This window comes from Somniosus microcephalus, chromosome 5, assembly GCF_052327205.1.
Source record: "Somniosus microcephalus isolate GS21.2 chromosome 5, FLI_Smic_1.0, whole genome shotgun sequence".
Taxonomy (NCBI): domain Eukaryota; kingdom Metazoa; phylum Chordata; class Chondrichthyes; order Squaliformes; family Somniosidae; genus Somniosus; species Somniosus microcephalus.
Window position 1 is genome coordinate 93422497 of NC_140991.1, and position 20481 is coordinate 93442977.

The 20481-nt window shown below is 48.1% G+C and overlaps 1 protein-coding gene across 5 annotated transcripts in view; it reads left to right on the top strand.

The window, feature by feature from the left end:
• Window positions 1–241: 241 nt before the first annotated feature.
• LOC147117208 (shugoshin 1-like) overlaps window positions 242–20481 on the top strand; it is a 47023-nt gene continuing 26783 nt past the window's right edge. The window contains exon 1 of one of the 5 annotated variants that reach the window (XM_085988001.1): window positions 242–343. The gene's annotated coding sequence lies outside the window, so the exon portion shown is untranslated. The other 4 variants (XM_085988003.1, XM_085988002.1, XM_085988000.1 and 1 more) reach the window with 4 other exon arrangements.

The window sequence follows — 20481 nt, forward strand, 5'->3', positions numbered from 1 at the left end:
GGGCTTTTAAAAGTCTTTAAATTGCTTTAATTCTCTTTAAAACTACTTCAGATTACTCAAAATAATGTAAACATTTAAAAAAGTTTATAAAAGTTACCAAAAACTTCCAAAAACCTATTTAAACTGCTGCTTTGCATGTAAAAAAGCAAAGCAGCTTGACAGAAACATTGGGGGCGTGTCCAGTGAAACTGAGACCTCAAGGGGCGTGTCTCACTTACACTGCACGCTCCTGGGTCCGCGCTGGCTGCACTCCTGGGCGGCGTGACGTCATACGCTGCCCGGGAATGTGCTTTCAATTTCTCCAAGTTCAGGCGTCCCAGAAGCTGATCGGCAGGAGCGCGGGGTAAGTGCAAATATGGGGCTTGCACGCGCTGCAAGCCCCGTTCTGGAATTTCTGGCCCAATAAGATCCATCTGGAAGGGCGAATGGTCTGCCTCTGCTCCTTCCCTACATTAATTCAATTATCTTCCTCCAACTCTGCTTGACCTGAATACTGCCGTGTCTATTGAGTCCTCAGGTACAACATCACAGCAGAAAGTTAGTATTCTACATGCCGGAGCTCGCCCATTGAACCGGTTGCGCAGACACTGAACCTGCTTCGGCTGGTGCGCTACATGATGTCACGCACTCCGCCGGTTGGTGGTCACGTGCTCGATTCACAGGGAGCCAATCAGCTTTGGTAGTGGCGGAGTTTGAATCATTTGTTTGGAATCTGGCAATGGAGCAGAGTTCGAAGCAGCTGTGAGCGAGAGCACGGCACTGAACCCGGAGCAGGTAGGCTCGGAAATGGGGCGATACTCGCCGTGCTGGCGGCTGTGAAATGCTGTCTGTCTCTCTCACACCAGGAGCGAGTGCGCTCCGGCGCGGCCTCCTCTACGCCGATGCCACAGCTACGACGACTTCACAAACAACAGTGGCGGTGTGACTGTGCCGCTGAATCGCACAGGCCCCAGACCGACCGATCACCGTGTGTGTGTGCGCGCGCGCGCGCCAGGCAGCTGACCGGCCCCGAATGGCCCACTCCTGTGCCGATCCCTGGGGATTGACCTATGAGGAGGGATTGAGTAGATTGGGCCTATAACTCTCTGGAGTTTAGAAGAATGAGAGGTGATCTTATTGAAACATGTAAGATTCTGAGGGGCATCGACAGGGTAGATGCTGAGAGGTTGTTTCCCCTGGATGGAGAGTCTAGAACTCTTTGGGGGGGATGGGGCATAGCCTCAGGATAAGGGGTCGGCCATTTAGGCCTGAGATGAGGAGGAATTTCTTTACTCAGAGGGTTGTGAATCTTTGGAATTTTCCACCCCAGAGGGCTGTGGATACTAAGGGACTCCAGGGATATGGGGATAGGGTGGGAAGGTGAAGTTGAGGTAGATGATCAGCCATGGTATTACTGAATGGCAACGTAGGCTCGAAGGGCAAATGGCCAACTCTTATTTCTTATGTTGTGATGTTGACAGGCCCATTTGCAGAAGAGTCGAGGGTTCTGTCTCTTGGGCAAGACCCTATGTTCTTTGGGACACAGGTGGGCTGCAGACTTTTGGGTCCTGTACTCTTCTGCACTGCTGAAACTAAATGACACTAAGAATGAGAAACAGTATGAGATAAAACAAAGAAGGAACTTGCATTTATATTAGCGCCTCTTGGGATCTCCTGAAGGTCCCAAAGCGGTTCACAGCCAGCGGCGCACTTTTGAAGTGTAGTCATTGCTGTAGGGAAACTGGATAGTGGACTGTTTCTGCTGCAGTAGACTAAGGAGATTTAAGAGAATTTTGAAAGAGTATTTCCTCTAGTGAATCAGCAATTTAAAATTGTTACTAAGAGTGAGGAGAAATTTATTGACCTGGAGCGTGGAATGCTTTGCCACAGGGAACAGCTGAGCCAATGACCATTGCATATTTTCAGGGAAAAGTGAATAAACATTTGAAGCGGGGAATGGTACAGGAGAGCGGAATCGCAAAGTGCCCTTAATGTAAATAACATTCCCAAGTTGCTTCACTGAGATGTAAGAAAACCAGATGCTGAACCAGGAAAGGAGAGGTTAGTCGAGTGATGAGAGGCTTTGTTGAAGAGATGAGATTTGAGGAGGTTTTTTAAAAAAGAGGAAGGGGAAGGTAAATGGTTGGAAATGTTTGAGGGAATTCCGGACAATAGGACCCAGACACAGAAGGAGGCCATTCGGCCCATTGTGTCTGCTGGCTTTTTGAAAGAGCTATCCAATTAGTCCTACTCACTACTTTTTCACCATAGCCCAGTATTTATCCATTTCCCTTTTGAAAGTTATTATTGAATCTGCTTCCACCACCCTTTCAGGTAGTGCATTACAGATCATTATAACTTGCTGCTTAATTTCTTTTCCCTCATTTTGCCTCTGGTTCTTTTGCCAATTACCTTTAAATCTGTGTCCTGGTTTCTGACCCAGTTTATCGTTATTAACTCTATTAAAGCCCTTCAAGATTTTGAACACCATGATCTTCTCTGCCGTAAGGAGAACAATCTCAATTTCTCTAGTTTTTTCACAAGTGAAGTATTTTATCCCGGGTACCATTCCAGTAAATCTCTTCTGCACCCTCTCTAAGGTCTTGGCATCTCCTAACGTGTGGTGCCCAGAATTGGATACAATACTCCAGTTGGGGCCTAATCAGTGTTTTAGAAAAGTTTAGCATAACTTCCTTGCTTTTGTATGCTATGCCTCTATTTATAAAGCCAATGATCTTGCATGTCCTTTTAACAGCCTACTCAACTTGTCCTGCTACCTTCAAAGACTAGTGTATGTACACCCCCAGGGGTCTCTGTTCCTGCACCCCCTTTAAAATTGTACCATTTAGTTTATATTGCCTCTTGCACGGTGGCATAGTGGTTAGCACTGTTGCCTCACAGCGCCAGGGACCCGGGTTCGAATCCAGCCTCGGGTGACTGTCTGTGTGGAGTTTGTACATTCTCCCCGTGTTTGCGTGGGTTTTCTCCGGGTGCTCCGGTTTCCTCCCACAGTCAAAAGATGTGCGGGTTAGGTTGATTGGCTATGATAAATTGACCCTTAGTGTTAGGGGGATTAAATACGTGGGGTTATGGGGATAGGGTGGGATATGTGTTGGTGTAGGGGTTACGGGAATCGGGTGGGATGTGTGTCGGTGCAGACTCGATGGGCCGAAATGGCCTCTATCTGCACTGTGGGGTTTCTGTGATTCTGTGATTCCTCATTCTTCCTATGAATCACTTCACACTTCTCTGTGTTAAATTTCATCTGCCATGTGTCTGCCCATTTCATCAGTCTGCTTATGTCCTCCTGAAGTCTGTTACTATCCTCCTCACTATTTACTACACAATAGCAAAATACTGCGGATGCTGGAAATCCGAAATAACAACAGGAAACGCTGGAAAAACTCAGCAGGCTAGGCAGCATCGGTGGAGAGAGAAACAGAGTTAATGTTTCAGGTCGATGACCTTTCATCAGAACTGGAAAAAAAGCAGGAAATGGAAAGCAAGGTTGGGGGCTGGTAAAAGGGGGAGGGGATGAAAGAACAAAAGGGAATGTCAGTGATAGGATAGAAAGCAAGAGAGATTAAGAGATATTGAGAGACATTAAGAGATATTCAAGGCAAGAGGAGGTGGAAATGGGGCAGGTTAAGGAACAAAGGATGGCTCTAGATGGGGTGTGAATTTCGCTGGTAGAATGAAGGACAGCTGAAGGGAGGGAAGAAAAAACAAAAAGTGGATTTAAAAAAAAAAGAAAAAAATATATTTTATATATATAATAGGGCCGAGGTTATGATCTGAAATTGTTGAACTCTATGTTGAGTCCAGAGGGCTGTAGAGTGCCTAATTGAAAGATGAGGTGCTGTTCCTCGAGCTTACGCTGAGCTTCCGTGGAACAATGCAAGAGGCCGGGGACGGTGAGGTCTGAGTGGGAATGGGGCAGTGAATTAAAGTGACAGGCCACCGGGAGCTCGGGGTCCCTCTTACGGACTGAACAGAGATGTTCTGCAAAGCGGTCATCCAATCTGCGTTTGGTCTCCCCAATGTAGAGGAGACCACATCATGAGCAGCGAATACAGTATACTAAATTGCAAGACGTACAAGTAAATCGCGGTTTCACCTGGAAGGGGTGTTTGTGGCCCTGGACAGTGGGAAGGGGGGATGTATAAGGGCATATGTTGCATCTCCTGCGCTTGCACGGGAAGGTGCTGGGCGAAGGGGAAGGGGTGCTGGGGGTGGTAGAGGAGTGAACTAGGGTGTCGCGGAGGGAGCGGTCCCTATGGAATGCTGAAAGGTGAGGGGAAGATGCGTTTGGTGGTGGGATCACGCTGGAAGTGGCGGAAATTGCGGAGGATGATCCGTTGAATGTGGAGGCTGGTGGGGTGAAAGGTGAGGACAAGGGGAACTCTATCGTGGTTCCGGGAGGGAGGGGCAGGGGTGAGGGCAGAAGTACGGGAGATAGAACGGACACGGTTGAGGGCCGTGTCAACCACAGTAGAGGGAATCCTCAGTTGAGGAAAAAGGAAGACATGTCAGAAGCACTGGTATGGAAGGTGGCATCGTCGGAGCAGATGCGGCGGAGATGAAGAAACTGGGAGAATGGAATAGAGTCCTTACAGGAGGTGGGGTGGGAGGAAGTGTAGTCCAGGTAGCTGTGGGAGTCAGTGGGCTTGTAGTGAATGTTAGTCAATAACCTATCCCCAGAGATGGAGAAGTCAAGGAAAGGAAGGGAAGGGAAGAGTCGGAGATGGATCATGTGAAGGTGAGGGAAGGGTGGAAATTGGAAGCAAAGTGAATGAAATTTTCTAGTTCAGGGCGAGAGCAGGCACCGATACAGTCATCAATGTACCGGAAAAAGAGGTGAGGGAGGGGACCCGAGTAGGACTGGAGCAAAGAGTGTTCCACATATCCCACGAAAAGGCAGGTAAAGCTAGGACCCGTGCGGGTACCCATAGCAACACCTTTGATTTGGAGGAAATGAGTGGAGTCAAAGGAGAAGTTGTTCAATGTGAGAAGAAGTTCAGCCAGGCGGAAAAGGGTGGTGGTGGATGGGGACTGGTTGGGCCTCTGTTCAAGGAAGAAGCGGAGCGCCCTCAGGCCATCCTGGTGGGGGATGGAGGTGTAGAGGGATTGTACGTCCATGGTGAAAAGGAAGCGGTTGGGGCTGGGAAACTGTTAGTGTCGGAGGGCGTCGGAAGAGTCGCGGATGTAGGTGGGAAGAGACTGGACAAGGGGAGAAAAAATGGAGTCAAGATAGGAAGAGATAAGTTCCATGGGAGAAGAACAGGCTGAAACGATGGGTCTACCAGGACAGTCCTGTTTGTGGATCTTGGGAAGGAGGTGGAAGCGGGGTTGGGGAACTGAGGTTGGTGGCCGTGGGGGGAAAATCTCCAGAGGAGATGAGGTCAGTGATAGTCTTGGAAACGGTGGCTTGATGTTTGGTAGTGGGGTCATGGTCCAGGTGGAGGTAGGAGGAGGTGTCGGAGAGTAGGCGTTCAGCTTCCGCTAGGTAGAGGTCGGTTCGCCAAACTGTTTACTACATTTGAGTTTCGTGTCATCTGCAAGCTTTGAAATTATGCCTTGTATACCCAAGTCCAGGTCATTAATATACCAATAAGAGCAGTGGTCCCAACCAAAGTTCCCCCTAATTTTTTTTGGGTGCGCGGCCCCTTTAAGGGGTTGTGTGGCCCATTCACGTGTGAAATTTAACATTGAAGAAGTCAGTCCCAGGCTGTGCAGGACTGGCAGAGAGCTGTGCAGCTTAGAGGGAACGTTGGTCCCAACACTGACCCCTGGGGGGTCACCACTGTATACTTCCTTTCAGTCTGAAAAATAACCGTTCACCACTACTCTGTGCTTTATGTCCTTCAGTCAATTTCGTATCCACTGTTATCAATTTTGTGGTACTTTATCGAATGCCTTTTAAAAGTCCATATACACGCCAACCGCACTACCCTCATCCACCCTCTCCGCTACTTCGTCAAAAACTCAATCATGTTGGTCAAACTCCATCAAATTTGTACTCTGGGTGGGGGACTTCAATGTCCATCACCCAAGAGTGGCTCGGTAGCACCAATACTTACCGAGCTGGCCGAGTCCTGAAGGACATAGCTACCAGTCTGGGCCTGCGACAGGTGGTGAAAGAACCAACATGAAGGAACAACCTACTTGACCTCGTCCTCACTAATCTACCTGTCGCAGATGCATCTGTCCATGACTTCATTGGCTGTAAAGTGCTTTGAGACGTCCAGTGGTCATGAAAAGTGCAGTATAAATGCAAGTCTTTTTCTTTTCAGTGACCACCGCACAGTCATATATAGAAACATCTAGAAGATAGGAGCAGGAGTAGGCCATTCGGCCCCTCGAGCCTTCTCCGCCATTTGGATGATCAGCCATGATCTCATTAAATTCAGTACCCTGTCCCTGCTTTCTCCCCATATCCCCTGATCCTTTTAGCCTTAAGAAATATATCTAACGCCTTCTTGAATATATTTAATGAATTGGCCTCAACTGCCTTCTATGGTAGAGAATTCCACAGGTTCACCATTCTCTGGGTGAAGAAATTCCTCCTCATCTCAGTCCTAAATGGCTTACCCCTTACCCTTAGACTGTGACCCCTGGTTGTGGACTCCCTGGCCATCGGGAACATCCTTCCTGCATCTAGTCTGTCTAGTCCTGTTAGAATTTTATAAGTTTCAATGAGATCCCCTCTCATTCTTCTAAACTCTAGCGAATATAAGCCTAATCGACCCAATCTCTCTTCATATGTCATTCCCGCCATCCCAGGTATCAGTCTTGTGACTCTTCGCTGCACTCCCTCCATGGCAAGAACATCCTTTCTCGGATAAGGCGCCCAAAACTGCACACAATACTCAAGGTGTGGTCTCACCAAGGCCCTGTACAACTGCAGCAAGACATCCTTGCTCCTGTACTCGAATCCTCTCGCTATGAAGGCCAACATACCATTTGCCGCCTTAACCACCTGCTGCAGCTGCATGCTTACCTTCAGCGACTGGTGCACAAGGACACCCAGGTCTCATTGCACTTCCCCTTTTCCCCAATCTATTGCCGTTCAGATAATCTGCCTTCCTGTTTTTGCCACCAAAGTAGATAACCTCGCATTTATCCACATTATACTGCATCTGCCATGCTTCTGCCCAATCACCCAACCTGTCCAAATCATACTGGAGCATCTCTGCATCCTCCTCACAGCACACACGCCCACCCAGCTTTGTGTTGTCTGCGAACTTGGAGATATTACATCTCGTTCCCTCGTCTAGATCATTAATATATATAGTGAATAACTGGGGTCCTAGTACCGATCCCTGCGGTACCCCACTAGTCACTGCCTGCCACTAGGAAAAAGACCCGTTTATTCCAACTCTTTGCTCCCTGTCTGCCAACCAGTTCTCTATCCAAGTCAGTACCTTACCCCCAATCCCATGTGCTTTAACTTTGCACGCTAATCTCTTATGTGGGACCTTATTGAAAGCCTTCTGAAAGTCCAAATACACCACATCCACTGATTTCATTCAGTTCCTCCCTCTCATTAGACCCTATGTTCCCCAACATCTTTGGGAGGTTATTTGTGTCCTCCTTTGTGAAGACAGAACCAAAGTATGTATTTAATTGGTCTGCCATTTCTTTGTTCCCCATTATAAATTCTCCTGATTCTGACTGCAAGGGACCTACGTTTGACTTCACCAATCATTTTCTCTTCACATATCTATAGAAGCTTTTACAGTCAGTTTTTATGTTCCCTGCAAGCTTACTCTCATACTCTATTTCCCTCTTAATTAATCCCTTTGTCCTCCTTTGCTGAATCCTAAACTGCTCCCAGTCCTCAGGTTTGCTGCTTTTTCTGGCCAATTTATATGTCCTCCCCTTGGATCTTATGCTATCCCTAATTTCCCTTGTTAGCCACGGTAGAGCCACCTTTTTTGTTTTATTTTTATGCCAGACATTGTGGAAATAAAGTCCTGTCTTCACACTGAGGACTCCCTCCATCGTGTTGTGTGGCACTACCACCATGCTAAATGGGATAGATTCAGAACAGATCTAGCAGCTCAAAACTGGGCATCCATGAGGCGCTGTGGGCCATCAGCAGCAGCAGAATTGTATTCCACCAAAATCTGTAACCTCATGGCCTGGCATATCCCTCACTCTACCATTACTATCAAGCCAGGGGACCAACCCTGGTTCAATAAGGAGTGTAGAAGAGCATGCCAGGAGCAGCACCAGGAGTACCTAAGAACGAGGTGCCAATCTGGGGAAACTGCAACACAGGATTACATGCATGCTAAAAAGCAGGAGCAGCATGCTATAGACAGGGCTAAGTGAACTCGCAATCAGTGGATCAGATCAAAGCTCTGCAGTCCTGCCACATCCAGTCATGAATGGTGCTGGACCATTAAGCAACTAATTGGAGGAGGAGGCACCATGAATATCCCCATCCTCAATGATGGTGGAGCCCAGCACGTGAGTGCAAAAGACAAGGCTGAAGCGTTTGCAACCATCTTCAGCCAGAAGTGCCGAGTGGATGATCCATATCGGCCTATTCCTGAGGTCCCCACCATCACAGAATCCAGTTTTCAGCTAATTCGATTCACTCCACGTGATATCAAGAAAGGGCTGAGCGCACTGGATACAGCAAAGGCTATGGGCCCTGAGCAACAAGAGCAGGTCAGAGGCTAGGTATTCTGTGGCGAGTATCTCACCTCCTGACTCCCCAAAGGAAGAGAGGAGCGGAGGAAAGGGATAATGGGTTGTGGAACTTGGTGCAGGGTAGGTTACATGTGGCAGAGTTTTGCACAAGTTGGAGTTTATAGAGGGTGGAGGAAGGGAGGCCAGCAAGGATAATGTTAAGAGTAGTTAAGTCTGAAGGTGACAAAAGCATATGTGAGCTTCAGAGGTAGGTGGAAGCAGGCAATGTTGTGGAGGTGAAAGTAAGTAGTATTTGTGTTGGCGAGGATGTGGGGTTTGAAACTAAGTTCAGGATTAAGCAGGACGCCAAGATTAAAAACAGTCTGGTTGAGCCTAAGACGGTGGCCAGGGAAGGGGAGGAATCGGTGAAAAGGAAGCAGAGTTTGTAGTGAGTACTGAAGACAGTGGCTTTGGTCTTCTGATGTTGAAGTGGATATTGGACAAGCAGTCTTGCAGCCGAGGGATCAAGGAAGGTGTTGGAGAGGTAGAACTACGTATCATTAGTGTACATGCGGATGTTGACCCCATGTATGCAGATTAGTTTTTATATTGCTCTAACAAAGAGTCAGCACAGGCCTGATGGGTGAAATCGCCACCTTCTATGATGGATAAATAGTGAGCTCTGCTCGGTTGGTTGCATTTCTGCTTCTAAGTCAGAAGGGTTATGGGTTCTCGCCCCACTTCAACATGAATATGTAGGCCCGAATTTTGCGTTGATCATAATGGTAAGGATAACAGCACTCACCGTTATTATGGAGTAAATTGGACAGCAACGTCCGGCGTCCGCACTTGCGCATATAAATGTGGAAATCCGGAAGTTGCTGTCAAGAGATGCCCTGCTCCTTCAGGAGTAAGTGAATTTTTAATGGTGTTGCAGGAACGGAGGTTCCTATCAAAAAGACTGAGTTCGACTCCGGCAATTAAAATAATGAACTTTAATGAAACCAAACGAGTTTAAACTGGAAACTACTAGAACACATCAATAACAGGTCTACTCTCCTTGAGGGCTCCACGAGGACTGATCCTCTGGTCAGAAGACTGACGTCATCAAGTTCTTCCCGCCATTGGGGCATCACGTGACTAATGGCATGACATCATCACATTGAAACCGTGCTGTAAAGGTAACTGGACACTGTACAGTCAAACAGTGTAATTAAAGGTACAGGCACAGACAGTAACTACATTGCTGTTAAAGGAATTATGTACAACCGCTCTGAGTCCTTTGGTGGCTCCGCCACATGCGCCCCCCCAGAATTGTCTTTAACAGAAAAGGTGAGGCGAGGAGGAGGCCTGATGAGCCTGTCCGATCGACTTCGATACCCTGGTAGAGGAAGTGGACGACCGGTGGTCGAGTTGGCAGTCGGTTGCGGCTGAGTAGGCGCGGCGAGCTCGGTCGAGTTGGCAGGCGGCTTTGGTTGATCTGGTGCGGCGGCAACGGGCGGTCGGCCACGTTTGGGTGGTTGAGCGACTACGACAGGGTGGTCCAGGTCCAGGTGAGCCGGCTTCAAGCGGTCCACCGAGATGTGATCCGGCTTCCCTCCGACGTCGACCGAAAAGGATTTGTCTCCTGGTTGGATGACGCGGAAAGGACCAGTGTAAGGGGGCTTGAGCGGATCCCGGTGAGCGTCGTGGCGGATGAAGACATACTCCACATTCTTCAGTCCCGGTGGCACGTAGGAATTCTGCAAACCGTGATTGGACGTAGTATCGGAGCAAAGCATCTGGCCGCTTCTTGGTGGCGAACGAGTTGCCGGGAGGCGGACCATGGCTCTGTGGGAGAAGGGAGGAAATCTCCTGGTACACGGAGCGACTGGCCATAGACTAGTTCAGCCGAAGACGATTGTAGGTCGTCTTTGGGCGCCGTACGAAGACCCAACAGGACCCATGGGAGTCTGTCCACCCAGCCTGCGCCTTGAAGACTGGCCCGAAGAGAGGCTTTAAGCGATCTGTGGAATCGCTCGCAACGGCCGTTTGCCTGTGGATGATAAGCGGTGGTGCGATGAAGTTTGGTACCGAGCCCCTGAGCCACAGCGTTCCAAAGATCCGAGGAAAATTGTGGCCCGCGGTCAGAAGAGATGTCCGCTGGTACCCCGAAACGGGCAACCCAACAGGAGATGAAAGCTCTAGCGACGTCTGTTGACGTGGTGGAAACCAAAGGAATTGCCTCTGGCCACCTAGTGGTGCGGTCCACTATGGTGAGGAGATGAGTATAACCCTGAGAAGGCGGAAGCGGCCTCACGAGGTCCACATGCACGTGGTCAAAACGACGCTCTGGAACAGTGAACGCAACCACTGGAGCCTTGACATGACGCTGGACTTTGGCCTTCTGGCATACGATGCAGGTATTAGCCCAGTCACGGACAGCGATGTGCATACCTTTCCAGACGAACTTGGCCGACATAAGCCGTTGCACAGTCTTCATCCCCGGGTGCGACAACACGTGTATGGCATCAAAAACTTTCTGGTGCCATGCGACTGGCACGATAGGTCGAGGAACTCCCATGGAAACATCGCAAAGGAGCATGGCACCTGCGGTCTGGAAGATGATATCACAGAAACCCCACAGTGCAGATAGAGGCTATTTCGGCCCATCGAGCCTGCACCGACACATATCCCACCCGATCCCCGTAACCCCAACACATATCCCACCCTATCCCTGTAACCCCACCTATTTAATCCCCCTAACACTAAGGGTCAATTTATCATAGCCAATCAACGCTTGGAAGCTGGAGAGAACGGTTCTATATGATTGGACCTCCGAGTCCGAAGCCTGATCTGCCGCCATGAGGGCGTAGTCGATTCCCAGGTGCACCGCGTGGACCGTCGCACGGGAGAGGCAATCTGCCACCAGGTTGTCCTTACCAGATACATGTTGAATGTCCGTGGTAAATTCGGAAATGAACGTCAAGTGACGTTGATGAGCGGACCACGGTTCGGCGGTCTTGGCCATGGCGAACGTAAGGGGTTTGTGGTCGACACCCTCCAATAAAAACCGGAAATGGCGAATGGCAAGGAAAAGGGCCAGTAGCTCCCTATCGAAGGTGCTGTACTTTTTTTCATTCTTTCGTAATTGACGGCTGAAAAATGCCAGCGGTTGCCACGTGCCATTGAGCCACTGTTATTGCACTGCACCGATGGTGTAGTCTGACGCGTCGGTGGTAAGGGCGATAGCATCTGGAAGTGGGTGCGCCAGCATGGTTGCGTTGGCCAAAGCGTTGGTGTCGCCGAATGCCTGGACCATTTCAGCTGTCCAGCTGATTGGATCTTTACCGGACTTGCCCTTGAGGGCCCCGAACAAAGGTTGCATGAGTTGAGCCGCCTTGGGGACGAAACGGTGGTAGAAGTTGACCATCCCCAGGAACTCCTGCAAGGCCTTGACTGTTGACTGCCGTGGGAAAGAAGTAACCGCCTCAACCTTCGTCGCCAAAGGGACGGCGCCGTCCAATGTTATGCGATGTCCCAGGAAGTCGATTTGTTGCAGGCCGAACTGGCACTTGGCCGGATTGATGATTAAACCGTGTTGGCTGAGGCGCGTAAAGAAGGAATGCAAATGGGAGATGTGCTCCTCCATGCTGGCACTGGCGATGGGTATGTCGTCAAGGTAGACGAAAATGAAACGCAGGTCTTGAAGAACGGAGTCCATTAAACGCTGGAACGCCTGTGCTGCGTTCTTTAAGCCAAACGGCATCCGCAGGAACTCGGAGGCCAAAAGGGGTGATGACGGCGGTTTTCGGGACGTCTTGTGGGTGCACTGGAACCTGGTGATATCCACGGATGAGGTCGACTTTAGAGAAGATAGAATTTCCCGCCAAGTGGGCCGAGAAGTCCTGGATATGCGGGATCGGGTACTGATCTGGAGTGGTGGCGTCGTTCAGGCGTCAGTAGTCACCGCATGGCCGCCAGCCACCGCCTGGTTTTGGCACGATGTGGAGAGGTGAGGACCAGGGACTCTTCGATCGCCTAATGATCCCGAGCCACTCCATCGTGGCGAACTCCGCCTTTGCAGCTGCGAGCTTGCCGGGTTCGAGCCTTCTAGCCCGCGCATAAACCGGGGAGCCAGTAGTGGTGATGTGATGTTCAACACCATGTTTCGTCGCCGAAGAGGAGAATGTGGGCCGTGTTGGCTCCGGAAACTCCCCGAGGAGCCGCGTGAAGTCATCTGGAGGAGGGAAAAGCACAGGTAATGGAGCACGCCACGGAGGTACCGTGGAAGCACGGAATCGAGTGGAAGGTGGCTGCATTGATCAGCTGGCGGTGCCTGACATCGACTAGTAGGCTGTTGGTACACAGAAAATCTGCCCCTAGGATAGCCTGTGAGACTGCGGCCGTGACGAATTCCCAAAAGAAGCGCTGACCGCCGAAACGGACTTTGACCCGCCGCTTTCGGAACGTTCGAATAGCTGCGCCATTAATGCTACGAGGGAAAAACCGAGGTTCCCAGTCTGCATGTCGAGCTTCGACGCAGGTAGAATGCTACACTGCGTCCCGGTGTCACAAAGAAAATGGCGGCCCGAGAGGGAATCGGCGATATAGAGGAGTTTCCCCGTAGAACCGACGGTCATTGCCACCGCGGAACGCCCGTTAGACTTGGTCATCCGTCGCCAGGGACGCCGCCTGCGCCGCCTTGTTTTTTTTGGGGCGAAAAACTGCAGGGGGGACGGCAGCATCGTGCTTTCGCGCCAAACCGGGTGTGGTAGGAGCACCAGCCTGCTGTAGGAGAAGCCGGGACCACGTCTGTGGGGGGTGGGCGCCTCGTGGCCATGCAGCACTGCTGGGTAACCGTGAAAATCTTATCGGCTTCGGCCGCAAGCTTGGCGCAGTCTGTAATGTCGGATCTGGCTAGGGCAGCCTGAACCTGTTCAGGCAGTTGATGGAGGAAACATTCCGGTTCAGCATCCAAGAGCGTGAGCATGTGGCTCATGAGCTCGGACGGTTTGGAGTCCCCGAGGCCGAGCAGCGTGATGAGCTGGCGAGCACGCTCCGGCTTTGATAGCCCGAAAACCTGAAGCAACCGCGCCTTAATTGCATCATACTTGCTGTCAGTAGGAGGACTACCGATGAGGCTGATGATCCGAGATGCAGTTGCGCTGTCGAGGGTGGAGACCACGTAATAATAACGGGTCTGATCCACGTTGATGTTCCAAATGGCGAACTGGGCTTCAGCCTGGATGAACCAGGCGTCTGGTTGTTGCTCCCAGAATTGTGGCAGTTTCAGCGTGACGGCGTTCGTGTCCATGTCGAATCTTCCACGAAAATCGTTCGTAGAAGTCGGGGTCACCAATGTAGGAACAGAGGTTCCTATCAAAAGACTGAGTTCGACTCCGGCAATTAAAATAATGAACTTTAATGAAACCAAACGAGTTTAAACTGGAAACTGCTAGAACACATCAATAACAGGTCTACTCTCCTTGAGGGCTCCACGAGGACTGATCCTCTGGTCAGAAGACTGACGTCATCATGTTCTTCCCGCCATTGGGGCATCACGTGATTAACGGCATGACGTCATCGCGTTGAAACCGTGCTGTAAAGGTAACTAGACATTGTACAGTCAAACAGTGTAATTAAAGGTACAGGCACAGACAGTAACTACATTGCTGTTAAAGGAATTATGTACAACCGCTCTGAGTCCTTTGGTGGCTCCGCCACAGTGTGATAATTGCTGCCAAATAACAGATCTGGCCCTGAAATTAAGTGTGGAGTCTCATTCCTTCAGAATTTAATTAGTGTTGAAGATTTTAAAACAAATACAATTTTTTTTTACTTTTCCTGTCTGTCTCTTTTATCTCTCGCTCTTAATCCCATCTTTCTTTCCCAATCTTTATTTCACTTTCTGTATGTTATTTAAAACGAATTCATAATTCCTGGTTTATACTTCCTGCTTTTAGACTGTATGTGTCTCAGTGATGATTCTTCAATCTGATTGGTTGAAGAGCCTCGCTGTTCTTGTCCTGCTTACAGATGCCATCGATCCTCTGTAGAGGGCACTGCGCTGAATCAGAAGCCCACAAAAACTCTGGGCAGCTGTCCGCGTAGTGAACAGCAAGCGTCGTTCCTTCGCCACGAACCACAAAATCATGGCCATAATGTCAGGTGAAACTGCAGTGTAGTACTGAGGCAGCTGTGTGACTATAGTGACTGTACTTCAAAAGTAATCCATTGGCTGTGAAGTGTTTGGGGATGTCCAGAGCACACAAGGTGCTATATAAATACATGGTATTTTTTTCCTTAACAAAGGAACTGGATTATTGGAGATGCTATGCTTCAAATATGATAAACAGAAGAAGCCCCATTTGATGGTTCAAATGGATGTAAGGATCACATGCACTGCTTGAAGAGGAGCAGGAAGTTAGCCAACACTTCTCCAACCAACACTACCAAAACAGATTCATTGGTTATTCATCTAATGTGCTATTGTGGGATAAAATTGACATAACAAAGCTTTGGCATACAACGCTACATAAATATATTGGCTGTAAAGCCATAAAATGGTGGGGTTTTTTAAACAGCTGATTGATTTAATGGAATTTAATTCCTCAAAACACTGATGCAAATCCCATGTAGTAACGATGGAATTTGACATTCATCCCCCAAAAATCTCAGACACATGAAAGTGAAACAGACATTTTTGGCCATTGTAAAATAATTGACCTGGTCATAAGGCTTGTTGGTGTCTTGAGTATCCTGCTGGCTACAGTGTTTATACTGGGCCTGATCAACACTACTGCTGCATTAGTACATACAGGTACATACTTTGGTAACCTCACTGGGGAGAAACCAGCTGAATCAGAATACAGTTTGGTTGCTTTATATTTGAAGGCTCGTTTAAAGTCAGTTTTTATTGCCAATTAAAATCTTTTTCGAGTGGTTTTTCATTTTTTTTTTTGCATCAAAACAATGAGAAAATCAAAGGGGAAAAAGTTGGATTGCGAAAACCTGGATAAATTTAAATAACAATTAGGTTTTATTTTTAAAATCGCTCAGAAAAAAGCAAAGACTTAAATAAAATTAAAAAAAGGCCATGCTATGCCAAATGACAATCCACAGTTATTTACACATTTCATGGACACCACTTTCATGGGCCTAATGACCTTTCTTATTCTAATTAAAAATGAGATAAATGTGATTTTATTATGTATTTATCCTTGTACCTAAAATCTCCAACAATACAGTTGAAGGATAGAGGTTTAAAAATAAAAGCTGGCAGTCATAATAATAGAGAATACGCATCAGACAGACAGTGTATGTTTACTTATGATTTCTTTCTCCAAGTGTAGCTGACCTGTACAAAAATATTTTTTGCATCAGAGTTTGATGGGAAGCAAAGGGGCATTCAGAGATTACCACTGCAACAACACACTAGGCATAGACTGCAGTAGATTGTTTCTTTTATGCAAAAAATAGGGCTTATTATATTTATGATGTCAGATCTGCATTTGTAGCACAAAGTGCATGTCCTGATGTCATGGATGTGATGCACATGCATTACTCAACCCCATTTTAGGTAGGAAACTAACAGATTTTTGATGGCAAATTGGAAAAGATTTTTTTAACTAATCCACTACCCAAACCCCTCAAATTTGTGGTGGAAATCAGTAATAAAGCTTTTTAATTAGCCTTAACTATAGTGCAGATTTGCTGTGAAACAATATTGGTGCAAATTTGGCACATTAACCTTCTAAACAAGTTAATATATACTATTTCACTGTTTGTTTAAAAGAGAAATGAGAGACAGACAACATTTAATGTAGATAAATATAGTGTACACATGTTTAGGGCTAATGCCAAGCATTAAATCTGTTGCGCGGGTTCCCTATCAACATTCCCTCTAAGCTGCGCAGCTGTCTGCTGGTCCCGTGCAGCCCGGGACCGGTTTTTCAAATGTGAAATTTTGCGCATGCGCAAAACTTTAAATGGACTGCGCAGCCCGTTAAAGGGAACACGCACCCAAAACAATTAGGGGGAACATTGACCCTTACTCTTTTTTTAAAAAGTATAGACTTTAGGGTAATTTGATGGTTTTTAAAATGAAGAGGAGACTGGATTGTGTCCATGTGGATAGATTATTTGAATTAAGTTAGGGAGAACAAATGGGCATATGTATAAGTTACAGAAGGATATAACTCGGTTAGATGTCAGGAGGTTTTTCTTTTCACAGAGGGTCATAACCCTTCGCAATAAGTTGCTGGCTGATTCAGCGAGTGCGGATTCGCTGCAGACCTTTAGAAGAAAGCTCAGTGCATTCCTGGAGGATGCCGATATCGCTGCATAGAAAAAGTAGGTGGGATGTGGGTGATGTACCTTGTTATCTCCTGGAACTCGTTTATGATTGTCCTTGGAGGCTGGAGTAGAATTTCCTGGAATCCTTTATTTCTCTGAATTAGCCTAAGATTCTTCTGTTTTTCTTTTGCTTCTGCCAGGGTAGCTGGTGGATATGGAGCATTGAGGAGGGGCATGATTGAATGGGACAGGCTTGATAGACTAGCTGGCCTTTTTTCTGTCAGTCTTTTTCATACAGTGGCTGTTGCAGAGGTAGGGAACTACGATGTAGTGGGAATATCAGAAATGTGGCTACATCCAGAGGATGGAAATGAATATAACATTCAGGAGTATAGAGTATTTAGAAAAGATAAAGTAAACAAAACAGAATTGGTGTATCTCAATGTCATGGGACACCTGGAGGCAAAAGAAGTTGATCGGGGAGGTAGAAAGCAACAGAATGAACTATTCAGGTTAGACATCTCTAATGCTAAAAAAAAATCAAGCTTCTATTGGGGGTATGCTATAGTTTGCTTTATGAAACAATAGAATCATAGAAATTTACGGCTCTGAAGGAGGCCATTCGGCCCATCACGTCTGTGCCAGCCGAAAAAGAGCTATCCAGCCTAATCCCACTTTCCAGCTCTTGGTCCATAGTCCTGTAGGTTACAGCACTTCAAGTGCATATCCAAGTACTTTTTAAATGTGATGAGGGTTCCTGCCTCTACCACCCTTTCAGGCAGTGAGTTCCAGACCCCCACCACCCTCCGGGTGAAAAATGCTCTCCTCAACTCCCCTCTAATTACTTTACATCTAGGCCGTTCATAATTTCCAAAGAAAACCACCCCAGCCAATAGGAAGGTTATGCGAGAACAGGAAAGTTATTTTGATGAGACTTCAATCAATTTAATATAAACTGGGAGAATCCAGAGTCCGGGTTGGTAGGTGTAATGTGAGACTCTCGAAGCCACTTTCCATAATCTCTCATTGCTTGAAAGCCAGAGGAGATGGCTGCAGTCTGAGCTCCCAGCAAAGCTGTCATTGCTTGCACCAGAGGCTCCGTCGTTGTGGGCTTCCCTGCAGTGTTCACGGAGGTGACCACTTCGTGGTTGACTGCAATGTTCTGATAGCCTGCATGTAGACCCCATACAAGTTGGAGCTGGACTTCTCTATTCACTCTGCCATTGTGCAGAGGTCCACTGACAAGCAACCCAGTGCACCTAGAAGTTCCTGATGTATAGCCATCCGTCGTCTATACTATGTACTCTCTGCAGCAGGAATAGGATGCGAGCCCTCCCTCCGTCTGGTGAACTGCTTCTTTGGCCGTCCTATCTCCCGAGTGGATTATGGTAATCCCTATAATATGATTTACCTTTAACTTCCAAAAGACTTTTAACAGTTTTTCTTCTGGGACTCTTTTTTAATGAACTCAAAGCTGTGGGGCTTCAGGGTAAACCAGTGTCAGGAGGTTTTTCTTTTCGCAGAGGGTCATAATCGTTTGCAGTAAGTTGCAGGCTGATTCAGTGAGTGTGGATTTGCTGCAGACCTTCAAAAGGGAGCTCAGTGCATTCCTGGAGGTTGCTGATATCGTTACATAGAAAATGTTGGTGATGTACCTTGTTATCTCCTGGAACTTGTTTATGATTGTCCTTGGAGGTTGGAGAGGAATTTATTGGAATCCTTTTTTCCTCTGAATTAGCCTAGTGTCAGCTGTGGCTCAGTGGGTAGCACCCTCTCCTCTGAGTCCAAAGTTTGTGGGTTCAAGTCCCACTCCAGAGACTGGAGCACAAAAATCTAGGCTGACACCCCAGCACAGTACTGAGGGAGTGCTGCACTGTCAGAGGTGCCGTCTTTCGGATGAGATGTTAAACCGAGGCTTCGTCTGCTCTCTCAGGTGGACGTAAAAGATCCTATGGCACTATTTTGAAGAAGAGCAGGGGAGTTATCCCCAGTATCCTGGCCAATATTTATCCCTCAACCTACATCACTAAAACAGATTTACTGGTCATTATCACATTGCCGTGTGCAAATTGGCTACCGCGTTTCCTACATTGCAACAGTGACTATACTTCAAAAAGTACTTCATTGGCTGTAAAGTGCTTTGGGACGTCCAGTGGTTGTGAAAGGCACCATATAAATGAAAGTCTTTCTTTCTAAACCTTGGGAAAGGATAAGAAACTGGCTTAAGGGTCAGAAATGAGCACTCATTAGAGGCGTTGGGCAGGATTTTCATTGGGCCGTGGAGGCGGGATTGGAGGCGTGTGGGGGGGTTAAAATTGCATAAACTGGCGGGCGGGCCCAAGCCCGCCCCCAAGCAATTTAAAATAATTTGTGTCTAGTGGTCCCGTCTCCGTCCTGCCTCCAAGAGGCGGGATAGGCCGTTAAGGCCCTTAACCACTAAATTGGCTCTATAATGCCATTTCAATTTCAATTTTATTTGTCACATAACCAAATACAACAAGTGAAATCCAGTCAGTGAAATGCTTTTTCCTTAACTAGCCGAGCGCATGAAACACGACGGTGAAACCTGGCGGAAGCACAAGTGGATTGCTGACTATCAGCTGCATTAAAGAGGAGATTTGATCAGCCATCATTTGCAGGTGGCAGGACTTTGTTGTCTCCGGTCTGGGGGAACTTTTAGAAGGCACAACCACAGCTGTGGAAGTTTGGAGCCTGACACCCATCTCCAGTGTGACCTCCTGGGAAACCCCTCTCGCCACCTTGACTGAGCGCTTCCTCAACTGAGGCATATACCAGAAGCATGGGAGCCATTTATTTCCTTCCCTTCTGGACATCAGATGAGGACGAAGACCAGCCGCGGCACCAGCAGAACCAGGAACAACAGCAGCACCAACATCAGCAGCAACAACAGGAGCGCCAAGCTGCTGCTCACCCACCTGAAGCTGCACAGGCCAGAAGGGGCCAGCGCATGGAAGCCCGGCAGCGCAGGAGATACCCCCCCAAACAGGGTCTACAGACACAGGGTCAGCTACCTCAACATGTCTGAGCAGCAGTGCCAAAGGTGGCTCTGACTTTCGCGAGAGGTAGTGGGTGACATCTGCGCAATGCTGCAACAAGACCTGGAGCCCAGAGGACCAGGTGGACAACCCGTACCAGTGGCCGTCAAAGTCACCACCGCAATCAACTTTTTTGCCTCAGGCTCATTCCAGGGATCAGCAGCAGACATCAGCGGCATCTCCCAGGCGGCCACACACACTTGCATCACACAGGTAACCGATGCCCTCTTTGCCAATGCGCACAATCACATCCATTTCACCAAGGATCAAGCAAGTGTGACAGCGCGTGCGGTTGGATTAGCTAATCTGGCAGGCTTTCCAAGGGTGCAGGGCGTCGTTGACTGCACACATGTGGCCCTTAAGGCACCCCATCGCAGTCCAGGTATTTTTGTCAACGACAAGGTTCAGCTGGTGTGTGACCACAAGAAGGAAATTTTGCATGTTTGTGCCAAGTACCCTGGCAGTTGCCATGACTCCTTCATACTGTGCCAGTCTAGTGTGCCTCCGCTATTCAGTCCGTCAGACCAAC